The 27,686-nt window shown below is 34.3% G+C and overlaps 1 pseudogene; it reads right to left on the reverse strand.

Annotated features, from left to right (window-relative positions):
- Positions 1–10,328: 10,328 nt before the first annotated feature.
- Positions 10,329–11,224, reverse strand: LOC119053608 (DNA repair protein RAD51 homolog 3-like; annotated as a pseudogene).
- Positions 11,225–27,686: the final 16,462 nt, after the last annotated feature.

A 27,686-nucleotide genomic window follows, 5' to 3' on the forward strand; every position in this document is an offset into this window, starting at 1 on the left:
GGTGGAAGAATAGACAGAAAACTGTACTTGAAAAATAATTAAATACAAAAATTAAAAAAAGAAATTATCTTATCATAAGAGTTAATTATTTCTTTGCCTTAACTTCTATATTTTCTTTAGTTCATTTACCAAAATTTTACACTTACTTCATCTTCTTATTTTACATGAATGCCTTTTAGTAGAAAAGGTATAGACTATACTATTTGATCCGGTCTATTAGAGAATCCATTCTCTAATAGCATATTCATTCTTGCCAAGATTTTATTTTAATTAGTGTCCTATCCCAAGATATATTTTATATTTTTAAGAAATATATCAGAAATAGATGACTAAAATTTAAATGAAGACATGAAGTAAAGCTTTATAAAACATTTTTTTACTTAAGAGTAAAACCTCAGTATAAGATGAATATTTATTATTATGAGCAGTTGTTATTTGTGCATATAATATAATATAAACAGGGGTTTTAGTAACTAAATTACTCATTCTCCTAAACAAAGTCTTTCCAAAATAATCAATAAATTATTTTATTCACATATTTACTAAGTTAAAATTATTTTGCCTACTCAAATGAGGTAATCTCTAAAATACTTAAGGCTAAATACTATTATTCACATTATTATCTTACAAGTAGTTTTCTTATATTAATTAGTCTCTCAATAGGTTGATTTCTACATTTGATACTTCACCTGTGTGAAGTATTTATTAGAAAATATTACATGTCTTCTATTTCAAACATGAATGTTCATTCACCTAATGAACTGTTATTGAACTAATGGAGTACTGACCAGGTTAAAAGTGCTAAGGTGAAGAAATAAAGATCAAATAAAACACAGTATCTTCTCCTGAGAAGTTTGTTTTTAAGCAGAAAAATTATTCAAATATTAATTTTTAAAAGTGAGTAAATGATTATGTAAAAAGCTTACTACACTTTCAAAAAAGTATCAAAAAAAAAGCCCAGAAAAAATAACAGTAAGTCAAGTGTGCTATAATGCCTTAATTTTTTTCATTAACATTATTGTAGTGATATGTCTCCCAAACTTCCATTTAGAAGCTAAGGAGAAGGGGTAACTGTGTTCCCCAAGCTTATTTGGAGTGACAGTAATTCAAGGTAAGTGTGCTATGGAAGAGTAAAGGTGGGCAGGAATAGCCTAGGAAATGATTAAAATTTGGAAAGCACTAGAGTGAAATTTCCTAAATATAATTAGAAAGACAAGTCTGGGTGTATGCAGCAAGTTAACATTTGCTAAGGAATTAAAAAATAACATCACATGAATAGTGTAAAATATAGAGATTAGGATTTTCAATAAATTGGTACTACTGAATAAGATGGTATAGGAAAACTTGGGACAGAGAAAGAGGTGTGTATTCATCTCTTCATTGCTTGGACTAAATGTAAAATTATATCATAATTAAGGAATTACATGGATAATGAAATTCACACCTCTTACCTAATCACTTCAGCTGTATCCACACAGTTGTTGGACAGACAGTATAAGGCAAGTGATACAATTTCCTAAAGAAAAGAAAATTTCATTAGTTTCTTGTCTAAAATTCTCTTTGAAACTCTCCATCACATTCAAAATAAAAGCCTCATCTGAGCAATCGCCTACAATGCCCTTCATGACTTTGCCCTCATTACATAATGACTTCATATCATACACATCTTTCCATTGCTACATCTACTGTAGCCATGTTGGCTTCTTGCTATTCCTTGAACAAGTCAAACACAAATTATATTAGTGATCTTTTCCATTTGTTTTGTATGGAAAGATTATTTTTTCAGATGACTATTTGGTTAATACCCTTATTCCCTCAGATCTTTGCTCAAATTTCTACTCTTCAGTTAGTCCTACCTTGGCCAGTCTACTTATCATTTTAATCTGTTTCCCTCAGCACCTCCAAAAACCTTCAACCTTTACACATACTATATAATTTACTGCCTATTATATTTATTATTTATTTGTTGACTTCTCCTGGAATATAAGTTCTTTGAGAACAAGTATATTTATCTATTTTGTTCACTGCTGTTCCCAAAATAAATTTTTTTTTAAAGATTTTATTTATTTATTTTTAGAGAGGAAGGGAAGGACAGAAGGATAGAAACATCAATGTATGGTTGCCTTTCGTGCATCCCCTGCTGGGAACTGGCCTACAGGGAACCGGCCTGCAACCCAGGCATGTGCCCTGGCTGGGAATCGAGCCGCGATCGTGTGGGTCGCAGGCCCATGCTCAATCCACTGAGCTACACCAGCCAGGGCCCCAAAATAAATATTTTTAACAGATTAAAGTGGAAGTATTCAATGCATAGCTCAAAATCTAATCAATGGAAATGAAAAAAGTATGTTCCACAAAAGTAACCTTAAATATCTCTAGAAGTTATCTATCCATCTTGCCTCCACCTAAGTCAATGTAAAATATAGTTAAATTCTATGAAAACTTCAAACAAACATGTTACACGTACTTTAGAAATAGATAGTTAACAAAACAACAATTATTTAGTAAATCTAAACATCTAAAGATGATGTAACCCTAGAAAATTTATTACTGTATTTCACATTAACAAAACAAAGGAGCATGGCCATACTATTCATTGTCTTCCTAAATGCATGTCTTACCACTGCATCCACTCCCTGAAAATCTTTTCCATGTAGCATTAACAGCTTGATCTGCAAATTCTTAACGAATATTGTTTTGTTTCCTCTCTCTGAACTAGTTCGATATTACATGGTCTCAATTCTTTTTTTTTAATTCTTCTTTACTGATTATGTGCAATGGTTCCTTGACCTCTTTCAAGGACATTTTGATCTTTAGAATGTCATGTGTTCCATACCTAGTCATTTAGTTTTTTTCTCTTCTTTATTGATTTGTAACCATTTTTGAGTTTTAGATATTATTCTTAGGATATTGTGAGGAAAAATGTATGATGACTTGGGATCAGACTAGATAAAAGAGTAGAAAAAAAGGGAATGATAAATGTTAGCTTCATGTTTTCCAACATGAGAGCATTGAGGCTACAGCTCTGCAGAAGATCTGAAGATGATTTCATCACATTCTTGTGAAGGGAGGGAATGTAGTGATATCATCTTCAGATAAATTATTCAAATTCATATCAAGGAAGAAGTACAAATGAGAATAAAATTTGGAAGTCATCTATAAAGAGGTAATAAATATATAAAAAAGCATTAGAAATAAAAATTGTAGATATTTAGTGATAAGTAGACACATAATTTTGTTTGAAGCTAGATATTTCCAGATATGTATGTCTTATTCAAGAGTTAGAAACTATAACTGCTTTAGTCAGAGAGTGACAGAATTGGTAATTGACAATAAAAATTATGTATTTAAATTTTTTTGAGTACAATTAATAGTATGTTGTTGATTTAACTTATTTTTTTAAGTATAATACTCTTAACGGGTAAGAGTAATACCTGTTAGAAAACTGGTGACTTCACTACGGTCTTTGTGGTTGGAGAATGGAATGCTGACAACAAAATTGGTATTAATTCTATTTCTCTCAGTCAAATCTTGCTTTTTGTCTTCTGCCTAATAACTCTACAAAAAAACTAATATTTTCTTTTTAAAATATATTTTATTGATTATGCCATTACAGTTGTCCCATTCTCCCCCTTCATTTCCCTCTACCTTGCACACCCCCTTCTCCACCATCCCCCCCATTTAGTTTATGTCCATGTCACAAATTCTTTACATTCTATATATCCCATACTATTCTTGCCCTCCCCCCTGTCTATTTTCTACCTACCATCTATGTTACTTATTCTCTGTACCTTCTCTCCCCTTCTCCTCCTCCCACTCCCCTGTTGCTAACCCTCCATATGATCTCCATTTCTATGGTTCTACTCCTGACCTAGCTGTCCTTTTAGTTTGCTTTTGAGTTTGCTGTCCTTTCACTGTTCATATTTTTTATCTTCTTTTTCTTAGATAAGTCCCTTTAACATTTTATATACTAAGGAATTGGTGATGATGAACTCCTTGAATTTGACCTTATCTGAGAAGCACTTTATCTGTCCTTCCATTCTAAATGAAAGCTTTGCTGGATAGAGCAATCTTGGATGTAGGTCTTCTAAGCAACCAAGAGATAGCCAACCTATTGGATGCACAGTTCAAAACACTGGTGATCAGGATGCTCATAGAACTGGTTGGTTTTAGTCACAAATTAGAAGAACAAATGAAGACTAAACTAAATGAAATGAAGGGAAATGCACAGGGAACCAGTAGTGATGGGAAGGAGACTGGGACTCAAATCAATGGAGTGGACCAGAAGGAAAAAAAAATGACCAAACAGAAAAGAATGAAGGAACAAGAATTCAAAAAAATGAGGAGAGGCTTAGGAACCTCTAGGACATTTTAAAAGATTCCAAAATTCTAATATTTTTCTTCTACTATTCACTCTTGGACCCACAGAATGAAAAGATACATAAGAATGAATAGCTCACTTATTCTTCTGGGTCTGTCTAGAATACTTAGAAAACTATATACATCGCCCTAAAAATATAAATCACCCAGATTCCTTTCACCTTGAAAGGTAAAATAATTTATTGTATTATGTTGTATTCCATTGGGTAATGATCTATACCATAAAATAGCATTCTACGGCATTAATTATAAAGCAAAAAATAAGGAAAATAAACACAAAGGTAAAAGAGAAGGTGGGAGGGGAAAGAGAGTGACATGGTGAACTCATTGCCTGTGCCAAGGGCAGTGTCATGGGGACACGCAGAAGCAGGACAGAGGAGAGCAGAGTCAGGAGAAGGGAAAGAGGACCAGTAGGGTATAGTAATGAACATCAAAGCAGTTAATTTTAGGAGAAGCACCATGTGTATGAGCCACAGTCCTAGAAGGGCATTTCAAGAAGGATTAATGGCTTCATGTGGTTAAATTATGTCAATAAGATGATAACTGAGAACATTGAATTTATACAAAAGCAGTAATTTGTCCTTTATGACAAAGAATTAAAACACTGTATTTCAGGATAAAGTGGCTTGTCAATTTTCCAGATGAATTTACTGAGGTCTGAACATATTAAATGATTTATTCACTCAGTTAATGGGACAACTGAGACTAGAAACCAGAGCTGAAACTAAGGCAAGGGTTCTTCTTACTTTGTTTTGATTTTTTTTAAACAAAAACATCATTAAAATATTTTCCTGACTTGTAATTTATAGATAGAAACTTTATATATATGGAAATCAAATCACTTTTTGTAATTTCTTTGGTATCTCAAATGTAATGCAGAAATTATTTTGAAGAAGAAATTGTAGAAATAAGAAGAAAACCAGTTTGGTTTTTTTACTGTAAAATTTGTATATTATTTTTACTACTACTCTTAAAATTAAATCTCATATAACCTAAGTTGTTTTACTACAAAGAATCTATAGGTTAGAAAAACAACAATGAGTCTTTATAATTCTTTATATTTAAAAACATACATTTCTATATTATAATTTTCTTCTGCTTTTTAGTCACTTAAGTTTGTTTTAGATGTAGTTATTTTACTGAAATTATTTATATCACATTGCTTCAAAAAATTAAAACAAGCATATTTCTCTATGATAGATATAATAAAAGTCATGTATGAGGACTCTTTATTATATATTTTAATAGTAAAGAAAATTGAATTAAAAAATTACCAAAGAAGAAATAATTCTTCATTATTTCCAATGATAGAAGATTGTCTTGTATGCACAAAACAGCAATAATTAAATGGCCTACAGACCTGAATAAGCAACTTTCCAGAGTCCAATCTCAATGACTAATGTTCAGAGGCATAGGCTGATACTACAATCAAGTTTCCAGCTGTGAACCACTTGGAATGAGCATCTCCTCTTCCTTCTCAGTTACACTGATGTAACTGAGATGTAACCAGATCTTGTGTCACAGGGAAAGCTCGTAGCAGCACCTTGCCTTTCCTCAATCCAGCAGACTAAGGACATGTGACTCATACATAAGTCATAACTGGTCTTCACATTACAATTTTAGTATCTGTACATGGGTGTGTATACACAAGCTCACACACAAATACACATACCCTCACCATAGTAAAAAAGACTGCAATAAAAAATATTGATTTACATATATAAAATTATGAGAGAACATATTTAAGTAGAAAATGTCCTAGATCATTCTTATTACATTTTGTTCCGAATAACTTTATAGAAAAGGACATATTTTATAGAAAAAAAAGAATGGCTTGGCTTAATAATTTTGATTTTTACCATATTGTCTATATTCTATGATGACATATAACTTCTGGACATCACATCAATGTTGATTAAATCTGCATTTATAATAGACCTAAATTGCCTCTTTTAACAAATGAAAGTTATACCATAAATATTCTATCCCAATTCATTTTCAGTGCAACCCTACTACCACTGATGATAAATTTTAACCACTTTTTTTACCAGCATTTTTAACTCCTTTACCAAATCAGCATTGAAAAGCTAACCTCGTATTGATTCAACCCCATCTTCTATGTAATCCCTTAGCTGTACACTGCTGGTGAAAATGTATGGTCCCTGATGAACGTCTAAGCATCATTCAAATCTTCTATGTTTAGCTCCTTTCCTCGCTACTGAAAATGGGACCTGATACCTCTACCACACTTCTCAAGACCTCTAACCCCTCCCACTACTACCACCACTCATCCACTACTTGGTAAGAAGATATAAAAATTCTGCCAAACATGAGCGATTCTACATGTACCGTTTCACGTCCATCTGCCACCCTTTCTCTCTGTCCCGGGCAGTGAACAGCTTCCTCCTTTCCAAAGCCAATCAACTACCACTAAGAAAGGTCCATCTTCCTCTGACACTTCAGCAATCATTTCCCTTCCTCTCATTTTGATATCTTCCATTAATCAAATGAAGTCATCTAAATTACTTTTGTTTTCTTAAAACTCTCCTTTAATCCTGTTTTCACCCAACTCTTCTCATCGTGATAGAGTAAATTTGTATTCTGTCAAGATGAGGAGCTCATTACCTTAACTTTCATTTACATTCCTTTCTAGGGACTATTGTCACCTGGTTCTCTACCTGACCCTGACTTTGTTGATTCCTTGGCTGAACTATCTTCCTTCATATATCACAAAAAACTCATTTATTTGTAAACCCTTGGTTTTAGATCCTTAAGATCTAATATAAGGGTTTATTATTGAGCAGGAGATTGCTAGGTAGACTTACTTCTCTATCTCATGAGAACAGCCTTTGAGCAGACATGCAAACTGTGCCTCCAGACTGTGCTTCACAGAAGACAAAGAGGAATGAATTCATTTATCAATTTCCATCTTCTGTTGGTCAAAGTTTTTGCCTATGATATATTCACTCTCCCACATTTCTAGGTAACACCTTCATGACAATTAAGAGGAGCCCTTGTTAGAGGATTCTCTGGAATAGGAATCAAAGGGTTTAACAGCAGCAAAGCATCTGGATGTGGGGATGTGGTACTTCTCAGCACATTATCACAGTTGGGATTAGATAATGTTGTAAAATACTTTTAACTCCCCTGTTAGCTAAGCACCTAAATGTAGATTGTGCTTAATTCAGTGTCTAAAACATAGTAAGTGTCCAAGTACCTATTTGCTTATTTATTTTAATTACAGTTCATAGTCTATGCTACTTTGTTTTAGTTTCTGGTATATAACATAGTGGTTAGACAATTATATACTTTACAAAGTGTTCCCTCTGATATTTCAAGTACATATTTATTGAATAAGTTAATTAGATGGATCAAGTAGCATTTGTATTTCTTAAGAGTTGGTTTAAAAATCTGACAGACTTTTTAGTCATATTGTGTACTCAAACTCTCAAGTTTCTTTTTGCTCACAAATAAAATGTAGGTAATATGATTGTTTAGAGTTTTAGATGAGATAATGCATGCAAATCTTGTGCTGGGGTTTGTATATCATAAGTCCACTGTCTTTAATATTTATTTCTGTGTTAACTTTTGTGATTATCAGACTTAATTTTAATTTCAATTATTTTTCCATATGATAGATGTACATGTTTCTAAAAGATTAAATAGTACTTCTGGTTTTTAAAAATATTTTATTTATTTATTTTTAGAGAGAGGTGAAGGGAAGGAGAAAGAGAAGGAGAGAAACGTCAATGTGCAGTTTCCTCTCGAGTACTCCCTCCTGGGGACCTGGCCTGCAACCCAGACATGTGTCCTGACTGGGAATCAAACTGTCAGTCCTTTGATTTGCAGGCCAGTACTCAATCCACTGAGCCACACCAGCCAGGGCATACTTCTGATTTTTAACGAAAAATACTTAGCCCTGCTTACTATTCCCCACGTGTAAATTCCATCCCTTAGTGACTTTTCATTATTTAATCCATAATTACCTTATATTTCTATATAATACATTTACACTGCCACTTTTATTGTTATTATTTAATTTTACATAATAGATAAGGACTTATAACTCAAAAATAATTTATTCAACTGTTTCTAAATTTTACTTTTATATTCTCTCAAGAGTTGTATCACAATTTTTAAAAAATACCATTCTCCACTGAATATATTATTATAGTTAAATAATGCTCTTAGATATTAATAGCATAATGTGATTAATAACATACTGAGAAAAACTGTGATTACATACAAATTCTTTGGGTTTAATTTGGAATAACAACCACTGATATTTATTTAGTAATTTCTTATTTAACTATTACCAACTCTCAAGAGATAACTGTGAAAACTCCTTCAGTATCTTCAAACATATAAAATAATCTATCAGTCCGATTTAATTTTTGAGACATCTCCCTTAGATGGCCTTATTCTAATACTCCTTTCCTAAATAACTACACACCAACAATCCTAGGAATGCTAGAATTTCTTTTTAATATCATATTGGGAATTCTTTTTATCACTTCTCTCTTTTGTATTTCTTGATTTTTTGTTTCATTTCCTTCTCTTTTGTGTTTATGTGTCATTATTTTTTAATGGTGAATTATGTCCTCCCATAGCCTCGAAAGAGTAAGTAGCAAATGGATTTTTTGAAAATGTACACGCTGGCAAATATTTTATTTTAACATCATCCTTAATTTATAGCATGGACGTGTGTAGAATTCTTACTAGGAAATTATTTTCATACTTTTCCAATAGCTTCTCAAGTTCTACATAGTTTATCCCCATGTGATTTATATAAGTGAAAAGGGATAAGTTTTTCAGTATGTGAGAATACTAAATTGCATAGTTATTGAAGATATAATTCTATTCTCAAAGGTTAAAACTGAGTTTTGAGGATATTTAAAGCTTTAAACCAATGAAAAAATACTAGTTAGTATGAATACCATTTATCATGTTGTTTGATGTGACTTCACATATTTCTTTTTTACTTTAACAAATTAACCCTACATAACATTACAAAGTTCAATAAATTTCTGGGTGCTCTGCCATATATATGCACTAATTATAAACTCTTTATTGTATATACTTTCCCCCCTTTCACTTTCTATTAATATATATATATATATATATATATATATATACATACACACACACACACACATATATATTGTAAACTCTTTACTATGTACACTTTCCTCCTCTTTCACTTTCCGGGTGTACAATATTCATGTATATATATTTACATACATATTGCTTATTTATTTAGTTATTTTTTATTTTGGAACTGTCTATCCAAATGTTTTATGTACCTAGAGTTCTACACTGAATCACACCATGTTTTTAAAATGTGGATACAAATAACTGTGAGCTTATTGACTCTACTATTCTAGAAGATATATATTCTAGATCATTTCTAGATGGAATATCAGTTCCAAGGTTCTTCTTTTAACATTATAAAATATAAAAAACAAACAAAAGCATATAATTTAGAATTGAGGACACTAAAATCAGATTGGCTGTATAAAATGTGTATCCTCCCCATAAAACTGAGTAGAATGACTTGCCGACTCAGTCTGCCAGGCTCTCTTCCCAATTCATTTTAAGAATTATCAAAGCTACATTTAAGGAGGAAAACACAAAAGGAGTGTAAAAAAATCTTTTCTCCCTAGGATTTTCTAGATAGTTGGCAAAGAAAGGAGGGGGGAAAAAGCCTGAATGCTAAATTCAGATTGGTCACATGAGATCAGCTGTCCACATTTGCAAAACACAACACCCATCTCATCCGTACTGAATGTTACCTAAAACAAAAACAAGGAACAAATAATTGCAGAACACTGTTTTAGAAAAACTCTTTCAGAGAATCACATTCATTAAAAATATATTTATTTTACTTAATATATTCCTGATTCACTTATGCCATTTTGTGACCAATGGCATATTTTAAAGTGACGAATATACTATTTGTGTATATTACATCTCACAGAATCAATACATATATCTGTACTTTGAGACTGGTCTTGGGATTCCTGTTCTTCCTCTGACTCTCATGACAGTTTCCAGAATTTCAAGGAGTCCTCTGTAATGAACATGCAGTAGCAACAACAGCATCTCTAAATCCCTGAGGTGTGACTTAAAACAGCACTGCAGACTCCTTCTGGCATAGTGATTTGTACAATGTTGCCAACCCTTGCTTTAGATCCCACTGATAGATTAGCCATATTGTACCAGCATGTCCCCAAACTCCCACAATGCTGGTATTAGCAAGGCCTGATGTCTATCTCCACTGCCATCTGATTGGTTAAAATTATAGCTATCCTGCGATTATTTGCAAGGCTGATCATTTGCTGGGGCAGGTCATTTAGTAATGAAGAAGGAAAGGACAGTAATCAAAACTAATCAAAACTCTGAGTGTTCTGAAAGGAAGTATAGAAAGAGATGAACTTGTGCCAGTACCTCTTTGTAGTCACAACTATGAAAATGACATTTTACAAAGAATATTTTCAAGGGTGAAATTCTTCAAAGCCTTTGGGTGTGTTCCTGCCATGCACTGCAGGTGCTGAAGGCAGGTGGCAGTGAGGTGTACCACTCTATCAAATATAAAATGCCGCTCTGTACTAACAAACACTGCTTGGCCTTCTACTCCTTCCAAACATTCTGGTCTCAGCACATCTGCTGCCAACTGCATACTGACTCAGCTGCATCAGCATATCTGTTTATTTGTGAGACATTCTCTTCTTTTAATTTACAGAGTTGCTAAGATCTCCTCTTTAGACAGCCCAACCTCTTTGCTAAGCTTGGAGAGTTTCACCTCTAGGAGTTCTTGAGAGGTCTGGAAACCTGGAGACACCAGCTTTCACCTGCTCCACCCGGGACAGGGAAACTCACTAAATCTCACTGCTTTTCAGAGCCAGATGCCAGCGCACACCGTCACACAGAGCTTGTTTAATTGTTGACGGAGTCATTCGAGGATGAGTTGCAGATCTAATCTCCTCACAGAACCAAGACATTATTATACACAGTGCTATTATTTATACACTGTGTTAGTTTTCATATCTCTTTGATCTCCTTTAATCTAATACAATTTCTCAGCCATTCTTTGTTTTTTCTGACACTGATATTTCTAAGGGATATCCCAAAATTATTTGAGAAGTTATTTTATAGTGTATTCATTGATTTCTATTGATTCTTCCTGATGAGTATCTGATATTTGATTTTTTAATTTTAGCCAAGAATACAACCTACAATGTTTTTTTCTAAAGCATCTTATCGAGAGGTACATAATGTCAGTTTTCTCCATCATCAAGGATGTTATCATTAATCACTTGGCTAACGAGATGTCCTCCAGATTTCTCTTAGATAAAATAACTTAAAAAAATAAATCTCTTTTGGAAACTCAGAATAAGTAAGAAAAAGTATAACTCAGTATTTTAGTGGAAGCAGTATTTCTTGATTATGAATTCTCATGCTAAATATTAAATACTTATGCTTAGCGTGGAAATAAGTTAAGGAAAATGTATCATAATAAATCTAATGATGTATATGCCCAATCGCTCAACTTGAAAATTTCCTAAAGAAGTTGGCTCCCTGTCTTGTTAAAAGTTATATGTGCAGCTTGTTTAGGCAAAGGGCCTTCATATATCAGTCTGGAGTTTGCTTCCATTTGTTGCTTAAAACACAGGTATTACTTTTCCCTCTACAGTCCCCAGTGACACTGAGACTGACAGCTACTCCTAAAAGATGAGCACATCTTTCTTCCTTAAGAATCTCTTTGTAAGGAACTGCCATATCATTTTAATACAAGTTAATCAGAACAAGGTTATCTGGGTTGACTTCATTATGCATTCGCACATTCAATCATACCAACATCACTTTTCAAATACCATCTCTTACAAGTGGATGCTGTTCACTTTCTCAACAGTAAAGGCATGACATGTGATTTCCACCCATCACTGGAGACTTAATAAATCACCCAACATATTACAGTTTCACACCAAGTTAGCACCTTCATCAGGGAATGAAATTAGCAGAGCAAATCCTGGCTAATCATGAAAAATGCTAATTACCCGCTCACCCTGTAAAAAAAAAGGCATGAGTGATGTGTGGTAAGGCCTGCACAAACTCACAAACACTTGGAAATGCAACACTTAAATAAAGCTGAAAACTGCTTATGCAGAGAAAAATGGAGACCAGACAGAGAATAAAAGTATACAGCCGGTAAAAAAAATAAGAATCTGCAGGGATTTAAAAAATTTCACTTTAGAACTATAGCAAGACCAGTGGGTACTTGGGTGACTCCAGGAATTCACTGTGACACCTTTACTTCTAGATCTCCAGTGCAGATTCCCACCTTATATCACTGTGGGGACAAGTCTTCACTTGTTAATAGCTGGTCACAGCTGGGACAGGAGGGAGCTGTGAAAGAAGTGACCCCAGTTCAGCTACTCCGGGGTAGGGACGTCACCATTACTGACTGGCAGCAGTCAGCTCCCTGCAGGGGCTGGTCTCTACAGAGGGGCCGGATGTGGATCCTGAGCAGGCATTTCAGAAGCTGCCCCCATCTCCTTGCTGCTCAACCCAGACCCCGGGGTGTGGGTGCTATGGAAGGATTTATCTCTGCCTCTGTCAATCTGGTCCCCTTCTCTGGATGGGAGACTCTTTCTTTTCCCCAGAGATGTCAGTTTGTCATCTTTCACCAGGGTGAGGATTATATTGAAAAGAGAAGCATGTTCTTTCCTAATAATGCTGTTTAGGAGTATGTGTGTGGGTATGTGTTTAATGTGCAACACGTATTACCTTTTCCTATTCTTTCTAGCTCCTCCAAAGTTCTGAGTACTCATGTGAATTCTATACTACTAAGTCCAAATTAAAAAATCCATTCAATTTGTCTGTTAGGCCCCGCACACTAAATTTGTTATGAAAGGCAATTATCACATTACATTTAATTAAAATGTTCCTGACTAATGACTTGTGCAAGCCACTAAAGCAATTATACCATCTATAATTGCAAAGGTAACCCAGAGAAAGAGATTCTTTTGTGGTTAATTTGTGTAATGATGCAAAGGTGATAAAATATTAAATCTCCAAAGAGGAATATGGAAATTTTCCAGAAGACAGATTTGTGACACAATTTAAACTATCAACATAACAAAAAAGGGGAAAGAGAAAGCAAAAAGAGAAAAGCAAAAAAAGACAAAAGAAGGACAAATCAAATCCCCAACTTCTAAATTATCTTTCAAAAAATAAAAAGAATAAATTAATAAGAAAAATGTGTTCATAACATTGCCATGAAACAAAATTCACCTGCTTTTAGATTTTTCTCTTTACTTGTTATAAATAACAAATTCATAAGTAGTGATGGCCACTCACTTCATTCCATGCCTGTTCCTCCCAGAATGATTTACACGTTCTGATATTTTATATATTAAGACCAATTGCTCGATTGCAAATTTCAGGCCTGAACTTCTCCTCAGCAGAGAAAGAACATAACAGAACATACATTCTACATAAAAAAATTGCACACAGGAGATAAACTTATCTATTACTTTGTGTACGATAATGATTTAGGCCACTTAAGAACACAGAAATAAAAATTGCAGCATTCTCTTTTACCTGTTTTTTTCTCTGTCAATGGCCTGTTACCCTAAAAATAAAAATAAAAACAAAATTTTAATTCTTTTCAAATAAAGAAAAGGCTTTCTGTACCTACCTCAGCATTTAAAACATATGCTACACAAACTCTCCATTCTGGGAAAATCAAACTTCCTATCTAAAACGTTCTGTGTTTTACAAACTATGTTTTACTATCAATGTTTTCACTGTGCTATAAGAGCATCCTCTTTCCAAATATCCCACTTATTGAAATCCTCCTACTCCATTAAACATGCATCATGAAGCAGATTCCGATTCTCCTTCGATACCAACCACTATTTATTAAGGCAATTTTAATTTACTCTGAACTCCAACGGAATTTGTTATGTTTACATTTTAAATCACATTTTGACTGTTTTTATGTGTCACCACCTCCTTTTAAGTATTCTCAACTTAGAAGCTCATACTCTATTGAGACTTACCATAATGGCTCACAAATATTGGGTACTCAAAAGCTGTAGAATAAACACATCTCTGTGCCCTGTGAATCAGTGAGATTAATCTTACCCCAAAGAATCATTCAGATAGCCTTACAGAATACAAGGTATCTGTGGATTATAGAAAGAAACCGAGTCATAATGATAGAAGTTACAGAATAAGGATCACAAAGTCATAAACTTCAGTTTGAGAATATAGTTTGATCATCTGTTAGTGAAATCATTTTGTAAGTGGGAAAACAAAGTTTAAAGAAAGATGAAAGATTACATAGGTGATAAGTAGCATTTCCAGAGCTGGAACTTGAGTCTTTACATTGAATTCAAAATTTATTGAATTACTTCCAAATTAAAATTTATATAGTATTTCCAAATATGAGAAATGATGGAGAAAAAAGCATAAGATAAAAGTCAGTGCTCATGGAACTCTGATTTTCAGTGGGAGTGTTCGTTGCTGTGTTGTGCATCCACCACACACATGGACCGAAAAGACAACCCCCGCCCCCCTGCAGAGATACATCAAGACTATCGGAATTCAGTGTGACAGGTTCTTTCTTAATGAACCCAGATATAGTGTCAGTTTCTGTGTACTGTTTAAATGGGAATTTCATTCTGAGATGTTTTTCTTTGTTTTGTCTTTTTATTTGTTTGTTTTTTAACACAAACTCCAGGGAACTTAACTAACCACATTTTGTTCTCAAAGTCTGTCTGGCAGGGGCAGGGTAAAGCTTGGTCTATCACTTGTAATTTATCATTCATCATACAAGGTCCACCTGGAATGAAGCTCCCTTTTCTCCAAGAGAAGTTTCAATCTACAGGAGATAGAGGTATCGAGCTGTCAATTCCTCAGCCAAATTTGGCTAACGGTAAATAAATGTAAATAAATACAGGTATTCAATTGTTTTAACAAACCATTTCTTCCTCTTTTATACTTCCTGCTATGCTTTATGAGTTTTCAGTCATCTATGTACTAAATTCATTGATGAGCTCTAAAAAATAATAATTTTTGAAACTTACTCTTACAGTACGTGATAAAAATTAACAACATTTGGACTCTCAGAGCTTCACACAAAACCTCAGTCACCTAACAATATAGGAGGGAAAAACCAATGCATTTCTTCTATATATATCAGGTCTGTCCAGAAGGTAGGCAGCCATGTAATATAAAAATAGAGATATTTATTAAAGAAGATGCAAGATACAAGAAATATTGTACATAGGACAATGATGCTTCAGTCCTCTTCAAAGTAGGGACCTTGGGACTTACAAAGTTCTCCCAGTCACCATTAGCTGCTCTGTTATATTTTCCTGAATCTCGTCAATGGTTCGAAACCTCTTTCCTTTCAAAGGTGATTTCAGTTTTGGGAAAAGCCAGAGGTCACAATGTGTTGTTCTGGGCTGTAGGGAGGCTGAGTCACCTGGGTGATTTAATATTTCACCCCAAACATTCAGCACTAGACGTGATGAAACTGCCAATTGCCAGTTACCCATAGCTTCCGAATCATCTGAATGTTTCCACAGAGGAATGTACAAGCTTAATGCAAATTTGATGCACATTTTTTACTCTACTAGTTTAGCCATTTCAAAAGTGACCACACAACTTACTCAATAGCATCTACTGCCCTCACTGATGTCGTTGTTTAAGCATGCACATTCCAGTTAACTCTCCCTGGCTGCCAGTTTACATCAATGCCATACAGACCATTCTCGTTATGTTAACAATGTTTGGACTACTACTGGACAGACCTCATATATCTTTCCACCCTAAATATGCCCAGAAATACAAGAAACACATATTTTATAAGCCTACTTTTTCCTAATAGAGGAAAATTTATCTTAAAAATTTAAGTATTAAGGATCTAAATGAGCTGAGATTCTGCATCAGGCAATGCTAACGATGCTAGTCCATTGACTATTTTTGATCTTCAACGTTCTTGAACTTAAGACCAGCAATTGTGTATGACAACTCTGTATGTGAAACTTTCTTCAGAATCTGCACATCTTCCTTATACTTCCTCATGTACCTTTTGGCCTACTCTCCTAAGGTCACGTCAGCACATTATACCTCTTTCTTCCTTCATTTTGAATGTTTCTTCTATTCTTTTATAGGTAATTAGATATTATAGGGAAGTAATTAATTTAGCCCTAAAAAGATGAACATGATGGTTTTTCATATTTTTATAGTCTTTAGTCATCTATTCAAAAGGCATCTAAAGCTAAAGCCAAATATTTTCAAATTGAAAAAATATACAAATCTTCTCTTTATAGAATCTCTTGCATAGTTGGAAGTCAGCCATTCTTGTTCTAAATTATTTATCACTGTGAGTAATCCAGTTTCTTGATATCAGGACTCACTATCTAACAGGTTTCATATATCAGTCTATTTTTCTTTATTCTTTAAGGTGTGTGTGTATGTGTATATATGTGTATATATGTGCGTGTGTATATACACACACGTACATATATATGTACATATTTGGGTTGATAATGCAATTGCTAGTTGTTACAATGAAATTTGGCCTTTGGGGTCTTAATGTTGATATGTACATCTCACATCTATTTAAAAAGTCATCTTCAGTGTCCAGCTACATTTTAATGAATTAATATCTTGTAGAAAGTAAACATATGAGCCAACAACATCACTTAATAGTAAAATATATTGTTAAATAAATACATTTCTACTGGTAACTTATTAACAGAAAACTGCATTTATATCCTATACTATATATGAAGTGAAGATACATGCAAAGATATATAAGAAATATTTACATATTTACATGTCATAGCTGTCTTAAAGATTGTACATGTATTTTCTTATCAAGCATCACAGCAATACATGAGTTAGGCAATACTATCCCTGTTCACAGATGAAGAAACTGGAGAGAAGCTAAAGATCTTGCCAGTGGTCAACCAGGTTGTGTTATAGGTAGAGGCAAGATGGCCTGACTCCAAACCCCGTGTCCCATATGCTATAATGCATATATTTCTGATCCTCAGTTTATTACTTGACAAGCTCAGGTGACCTCCACATCTTCTGGAAGGGTTCTGCCAACAGATACAGAAACTAAGGTTTCCAAAATAAGTGCAAGCTTGCTCTACTGGAAGTTAATTACTGACTGAACAAATGCAAGGACTTTTAAAGCTCAGTGGGGCACAGAGATAAGACTTAAGGACATGTATACATAATACAAAACCAAATAGTCTATGTGACACATATTTAGAACACGCTAAAAGAGTTCTTTGAAAATGTCATCAACCATTTTACCTAAACTCTTTATGTCAGAAATTCATTAAGTTGAATTTTGGATGGGTAGTAACCAAAAAATGATATGGTTGTCAGGGAGCAGGGTGAGGGTGTCATGAATCATGAGTCCCAAGAGTGAAATAATAAATAATGAGCACTTATAGTATGTTTTCATGAAAAATCTATTGATCAAGCTGAATTGTAAAATCCTTAGCAATGAACATACCTACTTTATGTTCTTTAAAGTATCTCCAGAACACAGGAAGTTTTCAGTCTTTGTTAATATGTGATTAAGCTCATTAGACTACCAGAACAATTAAAATATTTCATCTAGAAATTCTTTTATTTTTAAATTCAATACCTTTAATACTCCTTAACATTAATTATACAAAACCGCGCTGTGGGCACACCTTTTTGCCAGTTCTTCCTTTCACTATGCAGACACTCTCCTCAGAAACCCAGCGGGCTGGTTCATGCCTTAATTTATACTTGTACAGAAAGTAGAGCTGCTATTGTGTACGAATATAAGTATATAGTTTTTACTCTGCTTGAGACATATTAAAAGGTCTGTGATATTGCAATAACACAGAAATTACTTTGTTGTAAGAAAAATAATTTTCATAAACTGATTTTTTTAAAGATTGTATTTCTTTACTTTTAGATGGAGAGGAAGGGAGGGAAAGAGAGGAAAGAAACAGCAATATGCCCGAGATGCATTGATTGGTTGCCTCTCCCACGCCCCTGACGGCTGACTTGGCCTATAACCCAGGCTATGCCCTGTTGGGGAATCAAACCAGCAACCACTGGATTCACAGGACAATGTCCAACCCATTAAGCCACAGTACTCAGAGCCAGAAACTTATTAATACCATGATTTGTGTTCCCTGTAATAGAGTTTTATTTTGTTGTTAATACACAAGCAAACAAATAATATCATCTAATCTACAATCTTAATAAGGAAAACAAATGGCAAAACATATCCTCACAATAGATATAAATTAAATCATCTGAAAATTAACAATATCAATTACATTCAGTAATAATTTTATAATTGATGGATTACTAAATAATTATTTATGATGTTTTTATTGTTGAATTCCTCTCTTGAGAGAATGTTGCCAATTCTAATATAACAGATTGGGTCAGATTTGATTGGTGCCTTAATTATTCTTCACTTACATGTTTGGGATATTTATTTTTTTCTTCATTGGCTACCTGCATAAATCCCAAAGTTAACTGACCTTACATTTGCTCTGGGTAGCTAAGGAAATAACTTAGTGGTAGAACTGGAAATCAAATTTTGGGAATTAGGTAAAGGGTTGAATCTCTTCTTAAATCCCCATTAACTTTATTTGCTATTAGAAAGACTATTAATTATAAAAGGAAGATAAAGCAGTGTATTCACTATTTTTAACTATAGCCTTAAGCTGGCTTCTGATCCCCTTCTATCTCTCATAGACTAAGAATGTTTTGTATTTGGTTCCTAGTAGATACTAAAAGGCTGCTTCAGACAAACCTACTTGTGATTTCTTGTTCTGACAAGGACCAGAACAACAGAAGTGGTGTCCACCTCATCATCAATATCACTGTCAGGGAAGGAACAGTGCCAGCACTGAGCAGTCTGCTCAGGCCTCTCTTGGCACCAGCAAGCGAGGTGCTGACAGCTTCTTGGCTCGCTGAACATTTCCAACATACCACACAAGCCATACCCTGAGGGCCTAAATGGGCTGCACCTACGTTTGTCTTGTTACTTAGCATTAAGTAGAGTCATGTATGCATAAAATAATTTAACAAATGTTCTGCAACCGTTTAAGCTGTTGTAATACATTCTTTAATGTGAAAAATGGGCATCTGAGAGATGACTTTTTTTCCCAGAAATATTCTCTAAATGGAATAGTAGTGGCCCAGTTAGGTAATAACAATGGAAGTTCAGAGTTGGGTAGAAGGCTAAAATTTATGGATATTTCAATGAGATGACAGGTTGGATTCTTAGGTATTAGAGATTCTAAATGCGTGGGCATTATACTAGACTGTGACTTAAATGCTGGAGATATATGCTGCTCTTTTTTCCTTCCAGCTTAGTTTCTTTACAGGGCAACTCATACCAATTTAGGCTAGGTTCAGGGCTGTTAGTTTGGATTAGGGGGAGGATACATTGTCGACTCATGAAACTTCTACATCTAATTTTAATGCTTTAATTTTTGCTACCAGGCAAATTCAAGGCTCTTTTGAGGGTGATCCCAATCAGAGATCAATTAGTGGGCAATACCTTGTGAAATCCCAGGCTCTTTTGTGGAAAAATCACCTCCACCTTTGCAAGTTGCTGAGGACTTCTGCAAGTGAGGGATCTGTATTTGAATGACTATATTTTCTTATTTCTGAGATTAGTAATGTGTTCTTTTTGCATATCCAACAGTTCTTGATACATCTCCAACTGTTTTTGTTTCATAGCCTTCTGTTTATTTCTAGAATGTTAGTCATATTTTTGAGAAGCATATTCAGTTGTATTTTAATTTCCTCTTAGATTACACTTTTATTTATGTTACCTCAATTGTGATCTCTTATTGGGATCCATCCATTAAATTATTTTTTTCTTATGGCAGCCTTATCTGGAGAAGGAATTCCTTGGCTAATTGATTGTTTTCTCTCCATGGAGCCTCCTCTTTTGTTTGCTTTGCACCCCAGGGTTCTCAAACGAGAACCAGCTCTTGTATTTGTGTTTCCATGTAGTTGTCTTAAGAAAATACAACCAATCCATTACCAGAGCCAGTGTGGCATTTCACTCAGTGGTGGGATTTTCATGGCCCTTCCTTGACCCTCCAGAGATACTATTCGTTTCAGGCCACAGATCCCGTCCAGGGTCAAAGCCATTTCCAGCTTCCATGTGCAGACCCAGTGCACTGTTCCCTTACGGGGGGTGGAATATTGTTAGAGCTGTTTCTCATAGAAATTAAACACAAAGGTGCTATGAATCATTCCCAATAGTACAACCCTACAGGCTTGTCTTTTTGAGTTGCTATTCTATGTGGTTTTATTTGATTTCTGCTCCCAAGATAAAGATATTCTGTATTAGATAAGAGTATGATTTTTTAAATATGTATTGTACTAATAATATTTCACTGTCATGTTTTGTGTTCTGAGTATGGGGACTTGGTGTAGGCTAACATAGTTATCAGAAGAAAAGCATTTAAAATACATTTTTACTTAACTTTGGACAATGTTACAATATTTTATGTCTACTACAGAATCCAAAGATCAGAAGGAATACAGTAAAGAAATATGTATCTGAGCATGAGATTTCTAGATATAAGTATGGAAAGACATGAAAAATAATTGTTAAGATTGGTAGACAGAGCCCTGGCCAGGGAGGTTCAGTTGATTGAAGCATTATCCATAATAGAAAGGACGAGGGTTTGATTCTATGTGGGGCACATATCTGGGTTGTGGGTTTGATCCCGTGTCCTGGCACTTATGATCCCAACTTCAGGTGCACCCACTAGGCAACTGATCGATATCTCTCTCTCTCTCACATCAATGTTTTTCCCTCTCTCCTTTCCTCTATAAAAACAATGACAAAAATGTTCCCGGGTAAAGATAATACATTGAATAAATAAATAAATAAACAACATTTTACAGTTTCAAGATATTTAACACAGACCGAAAATTTCAAATATTGAAACATACCGATTAAGACCAATCTATCTGTTGATTAATCAATCAATCAATAGATAAATACAACGAGCATGGTTTAAGGGATTCTAAGGCTTGATTTTCTGGTTCTTGGGTGTATAACTCTTCAACAAAAATGACATGTTCAAAATGTAATTAAGAAAGTACAATTGCTTTATCTTGTAAAATATTTAAAAAATAACATCTTACTCTATAAGAATATCTTAAAGCATCATCAATTAGTTTTTGATAAAATTGTTGATTTTAAAAATTTAGTATCACATTAAATCACCGTATTGCTTTTGTGCAAACAAAAGCTTAAATTAGTAATATGAATATTTGCAATGAGCCATAATATCATGGTTGGCAGTAGACAGACATGAGCAGAGCAAGGATAATGGCACAGGTATAGAAGGTCACCAGGACAGAAAGCCCTGAGTGTCTAGCAATGGGCAAAAGTGAGAAAACAAGGACCTCACCCCAGCGTAAGTAACCTTTACTCCCTTAGCATATCACAAGTCAAGAGGTTTGGACCCCCTGATGTTTCATATCTCTGGTCATGCAGTTCAAACTCTCCCTTGGCATGTTGCTCATCATACAGGTTAGACTGCCTTCGAAGGAAAAAAACAAGGGACCTGGGTAAAGCATTAATCCCTCAGGACAGTGAAGTTCTAACCTGCATCAAATACATAAAGGCTCAGTTCTCCTGCAGCTCCAGACCCAGAATAGCAGCAAAAGCAGACAAGCAAGCCCATGGCTGACATCAGGACCAGCTGCACTGACTGATGACCCCCCGCCCTGATGCCAACCAATCAGTGAAGACTATAACCCTGAAAGGACACACCTGAAAAGCTGATGAATATTTTATTGGAAGCCTTCCCTAAGACCTCCAGATAAATACCCTCAAGATGGAGGACCCAGTACAGCTCTCTCTCTGGAGCATTCTTCCCCCACCATCCCCTGGGTGCATTTTCCTTGCCTGTCTTTTTCCTAAGTTTTAAGGGCCTCTCTTTCACCTCAATAACTTGTTCCCTGAGCCCAAACAGCTCAACTGGCTGATTTATTCCATGGCTCACTTCTTCTACTTCTGTGACTTTCTAAATAAAATTTTGCTTATATTTGAATCTTCCTTGCCAGAACTCAAATACTGAGGTTGCTGAACCAAGGTCCAATTGCTGATAACATTCTGGCACTGTTTTTGCTGCCAACAGTAAAAAAATCAAACTTTTTCTTGATTTGTTCAATTTAAAATTGCAAGAACCAAAATAGGAATAATATTTGTTTCCATTGGAAAGAATCCATTTCTTTCAAGAATTTATGTATTGATCTTATTAATGTTAATAAAACTAACAGGAGTCCAAATTTCACTGTGGCCAAACTCAAAATTGTGTGTGCCAGTTTTTTAATGAGAATGTGACAATATGTGTAAAAATGAATTTATACCATTCCTTGACTTAGTCAACAAGTATTTCTAAGCATCTACTTTGTACAGAGCATAGCTAAGTTTTAAGTGAAACACAAACTAAGCCACTCTTTATTCTATAGCAAACACCTGTTATTTTTCTCTATACCACAAACTTTTCTTTGAGGGATTTTCTGTCTCATGGAGCACCCACACTTGGTATATCAACTTTCAATGTGTAAGAGCTCTATTGATAGTTAATAAATTAAATCATTAAAATTAATTCTTATAATTAAAAATAAATAACAAACACAATAAATAATTTGAGTGTAAGACAGAGACTATAACTTTAAGCAAATAAGAATGCCATAAAATGATTACATTATATTGGATCTGTAGAAAATAATTTTCTGTCTCATAGAGAACACAAGAAGTTGTTTTCCACATTTAAGCTAGTAAAGAGAATGTGTCCAGCATTCAATAAATACTTGGTGAATTTAAGTGACTAGCATTCTGAGATATTCCATTTGGGAGATTCTCAGCCATCAGGTCCTCACTCCTATCCTTTTCTGTCTCTCCTTCAAAGCATGTGTTCTACCCTTAATAATGTCTTTGGAATATGTAGCTAAAGACATGGACTTAATTTTTTTTTGTTTTGATCACACAGCATCTGCCATCACTCCACATGTCCTTCCCAGATTGCCTGTGACAGAAAATGTCACAGAGATTTTATATGTCAATATTTCTCCTAGTTGCTCCCAGTTTTATCCTTTCCCTTATCTATTTATTCAAAAATAAAACACATTTTTATAAAAGGATTGTGTTGAAATTTCAAACCCTATCTTTCTTAGACGTCTGCTCTTTTCTTCTAAATACCAAGATTTACATATTGCTAAAAACAACATTCAGCCAAGAAAACTTAAAAATCTAATTGGCCTTATTAAATGACTCATGAATAGTGCAGTGGCTCATCCAGCAGCGATGGTAAGGGCACTTGAGAGTTTGTACAAAATGGACTGCTTTTATAGGAAGAAGTGTGGGGCAAGGGAGCAATTAGCAAAGGAAAAGAAAGAAATACTTTCAAGCCAGCAAATCTTTCTGGGGTTAAGGGACCAGCAAAGTTTTTATCATGCAGACTGCTTCTTCTTCCTATGGGGGATGGATAGGACCCATCTGACAGATTACCTCATTGGTGTTGACCAGAATATTCTAGACTGGTTGATTAAGATTACATTTCTGGAGAAGTTGAGACTGCAGTTATGATAGGTATTAAATGTAGGTTTTGTAATGCAGGTTTCTAGCATAAGAGATGCCACTGGGGCTTGGGAGTTTGACTAACAATATCCACATTCAGTTTTACTTTATTACTTTCATTGTCCCAAAGATTTGCATATCAGCAAGGTTAGTTCCCATTTAACTTGAAGGGTAAAGTTGGGATGGTAAGATATAAAAAAGACCTTTGAGGTGGCAGTAGCTTTTTGTTGGCTACTGAAGGCTCACCGTTTTAAGGAGATGTTTCAAAGGCAACAGTGGAGGACTAAATGGTTCGATTGAATTCATTTCATTACAAAATTACATATTCTATAATTACACATCTTATTCAAACAGCACTCATAATAAGTACTTTCTATAGCCAAACTCTTACTAATTTATTGTCCTATTTCTTTCCTTTTAGTTACCATGCTGGAAGAAATGAATTAAAATTACATGAAATGTATTATTACAGTAACCAAAGTTAGAATATACTGTTGGGGAAATAATGTTACTTGGTGAATACACCGATAGTAAAAACATAAATCAAAGAATAATAAGAGTTTTCTGTAAAGTTAGATTCACAAAATGATGTCAAAAGTTGGTGTTCACATCATCATCAGTCTGGGCACTCTTAATCACCAGCGTCCCTACTTAGCGATGAAATTTTTTAAATGGCAAGGCATTTCATAAACTTACTTTTAAATAAAACAATCTCATCAGGTGGAAGAATTTTAACGTGCTTGCAGTGAACAGAATTAACTATGCATCTCCAATGTCATCTATTTGGGTTTCATGTCAAACCCTAATTCATTCACTGAAAGCATGGCTCTTTGACATCCATCAAAATGATGTTTAGACTGAAAAGTGTAATATTGAGAAAAAACTGTTCATAAGGTAAGATTGATACCATGTAGTAAAAGATCATGAGCAGAAAGTATGAAACACCAGATAACAACCCTCGCTCAGGAATTTCATAGCTATGTGACCTCTTTCACAACTACTTACCCTCTTTCTTTGTTCAAGCAGGTGCACGGCAGGGTTGTTCTAAGAGTTTGAGATAATGTAGCTAGGTGAATTCTGGGCAGTCAAGATACAAAATGATAAATTATACCATATTGATTCTTATAAAAATTATGCTAGAAATATGTGTAATTATTCTATCCCTTCAGTCAAAGTTCAGGCACTGAGATATTCTGAAGCTATACTTTGTTCCCAAAACATTTTGCAAACTGCTACATTTTCAAGACTGCAGAATAAAGTCTTTATTTTTCACACTAAATATAAAATAATGCATTTCTCCATCTTATGAGCTAAATTCAGACATGGTAAACATATTATTTGAGTTACTTATAATGAAGAGTAAAAAGCATGTTCAGAAAGTTTGTAACTGAGAAAATCCCTATGAACACAGAGAAAGCTTGGTTGATTACCACAAAAATGCAAGAAGTCCCTCAAGTGTCATTTGAAGCTTTTCTCAAAATGAATCTACAATGTTGTTTTTGGACTGTCGACTTGATAGATATGAATAGATTAAGAACAAATTAACGGATTTTTTTTAATGGTGAATTGAATTTACTTTTCATACGTAGAAAAGTCTCTTAGTTTAGAAAAGGTATTTTAGAATTAGTTCTCCTAAAGTAAGTGGGCTTTTATAACCACACTTACACATCTACAAGCAGAAAATAAGTGGAAACAGCTCAAGGTTAACTGGTCGTGACAGTAGCACAGATCATCCGGGTACAACAGGACTGCACGAAATTGAGTTTAATGTCATTCTGTCTCACATCAACACCTTTACCAAGTCAGATGTCAGCTCTCTGACTGTACATTCTCTGAAGGGGCAGTCTACCAACAACACAGGTGTCAAATATAACCTACTATTCTGGTTATTTGCCTTTAGAATTAGATATAGTCATTGGTTTAAGAGGACAGCAGAAGCCTTGATGGTTAGTGTGTTAGCGAGGTAAGGAAATTTTAGAGGGATATGTTAGCCTGAGTTAAGGTTCACATACCTTGACTTCTATGACTCAGAGGATGGCCAGGTCTACTTGGGAATGCCACCTGCCACTGTGTCATCACCTCACATCTGCCACGGCCTGACAACAACCCACTTTGGGGCTAATATCCTGACAAGCAGCACTCTCTTGTGATGTATGTTTGACATATCTGCAAGTATTTATGAACACTGCCCCCAAATCAGTTATTCTTATAGGAATTTTTAGAATTAAAATGATTTCCTTAGTTATGGTTATTACATACTGATCTAAAGAAACCAAGCAGGAAAAATTGTGGACAAAATAATTTCACACATAAAATAGTAACCATAATTTTATACTGTGCTCTTAAAAATCTGAAGAAAAAAAAAGATCACAATTACAACACTAATGAGAGCCAAGAGGAAAATTTTCTCAGGAATGACTGTGTTAAATAGAAAGGTTTATAGTTAACATTATAGATAAAAAGTGACCGCTTTGCTATCCTTCACTTAGACCCTATAATTTTTAAAAAGGGATATTTTGGTGGTATTTCACTAATTATGAGTCATATGATCAAAAGATGGTTTTTAAAGATAAAAGAAGTCATAAAATTTTTCCCTCTAATTTTGTCAGTTCGGTTATTCATGTCTAAAAACCAGGAATATAAAGTCTCACTATGTTATGTGAAAAGCAGAGTAATTTACAACTAGCTGTAAAAATAAAGACATATAAATGTCAGAATTACTTTAAAAAAATCTGTTATTTGAGAACCATTTAGAGAGTGAGAATTGCATAAAAACTAAAATAAGATTGTGTATAGCTTAAAGTTTCTGAAAATTAAGTTGAATTTCCCCCCTCAACTTAAGTAATTGATATTATATTTATATTTGAGACAAAGTTAAGGTATATATCATGATAATCCTTTCTTGAAATCAAAGCATGGTTATGTTTATTGTATATTATTGAGTAACACCAGTGCTCACCAAATACGCCAGCTGCTTCTTCATACTTCTCTGCTCCCTAAAGTTAGTGGGCATACAAACATCCGCAAACAGTCAACATGGTCTGAGTTATTTCTTGGCCTAAGAATATAAACTAGTAAGCAGTACTCCTATTCCATCCTATGGAATAGTGTTACATGTATTTTATAAATTGGGAAATTGAGAATAGAATTTGTCAAAATAATTTGTTGTCACTTGTATGATGGACATTGTGATTGAAACTATACATCTTGTGATCAAACAGAAAAACATTCAAGTCCTGTCTTTGCCACTTAGTTCTTATGTGATCTTGGTAGTGTTAGTTAATATCGAACAATGTCAGATACCTTCAGCTGAAAACCGAGTATTATTATAGCACCTCCCTATGGGACTGTCATGGATTAAGTAATGTACTACATGCTAAGCCCTTAATGTGTTATAAATACTCAATAAGAGAGGGCTGTTTTCCTTATATTGTTAAAAGCCCACAGGCTGTTTGACATTTTTTCATCTTTCACTTTCTGTTTGATATCTTTTCATCTTTTACCATTGGGTTAGGACACAGGAAAAATCATTTTTGAGATGAGAAATTTTCTTATTTCAGAAAATCAAGTATAATTAAGTTTTCCAGCATGGCACAAAGATATAAATCCTTACATGAATTACATGATTAGCATTCTTTCCTCAGTTTTCTTCTTCTTCTTTTTT

Source organism: Artibeus jamaicensis, unplaced genomic scaffold (genome assembly GCF_021234435.1).
Source record: "Artibeus jamaicensis isolate MK-2021 breed Jamaican fruit bat unplaced genomic scaffold, CSHL_Jam_final contig_484, whole genome shotgun sequence".
NCBI classification, from domain to species: Eukaryota; Metazoa; Chordata; class Mammalia; order Chiroptera; family Phyllostomidae; genus Artibeus; species Artibeus jamaicensis.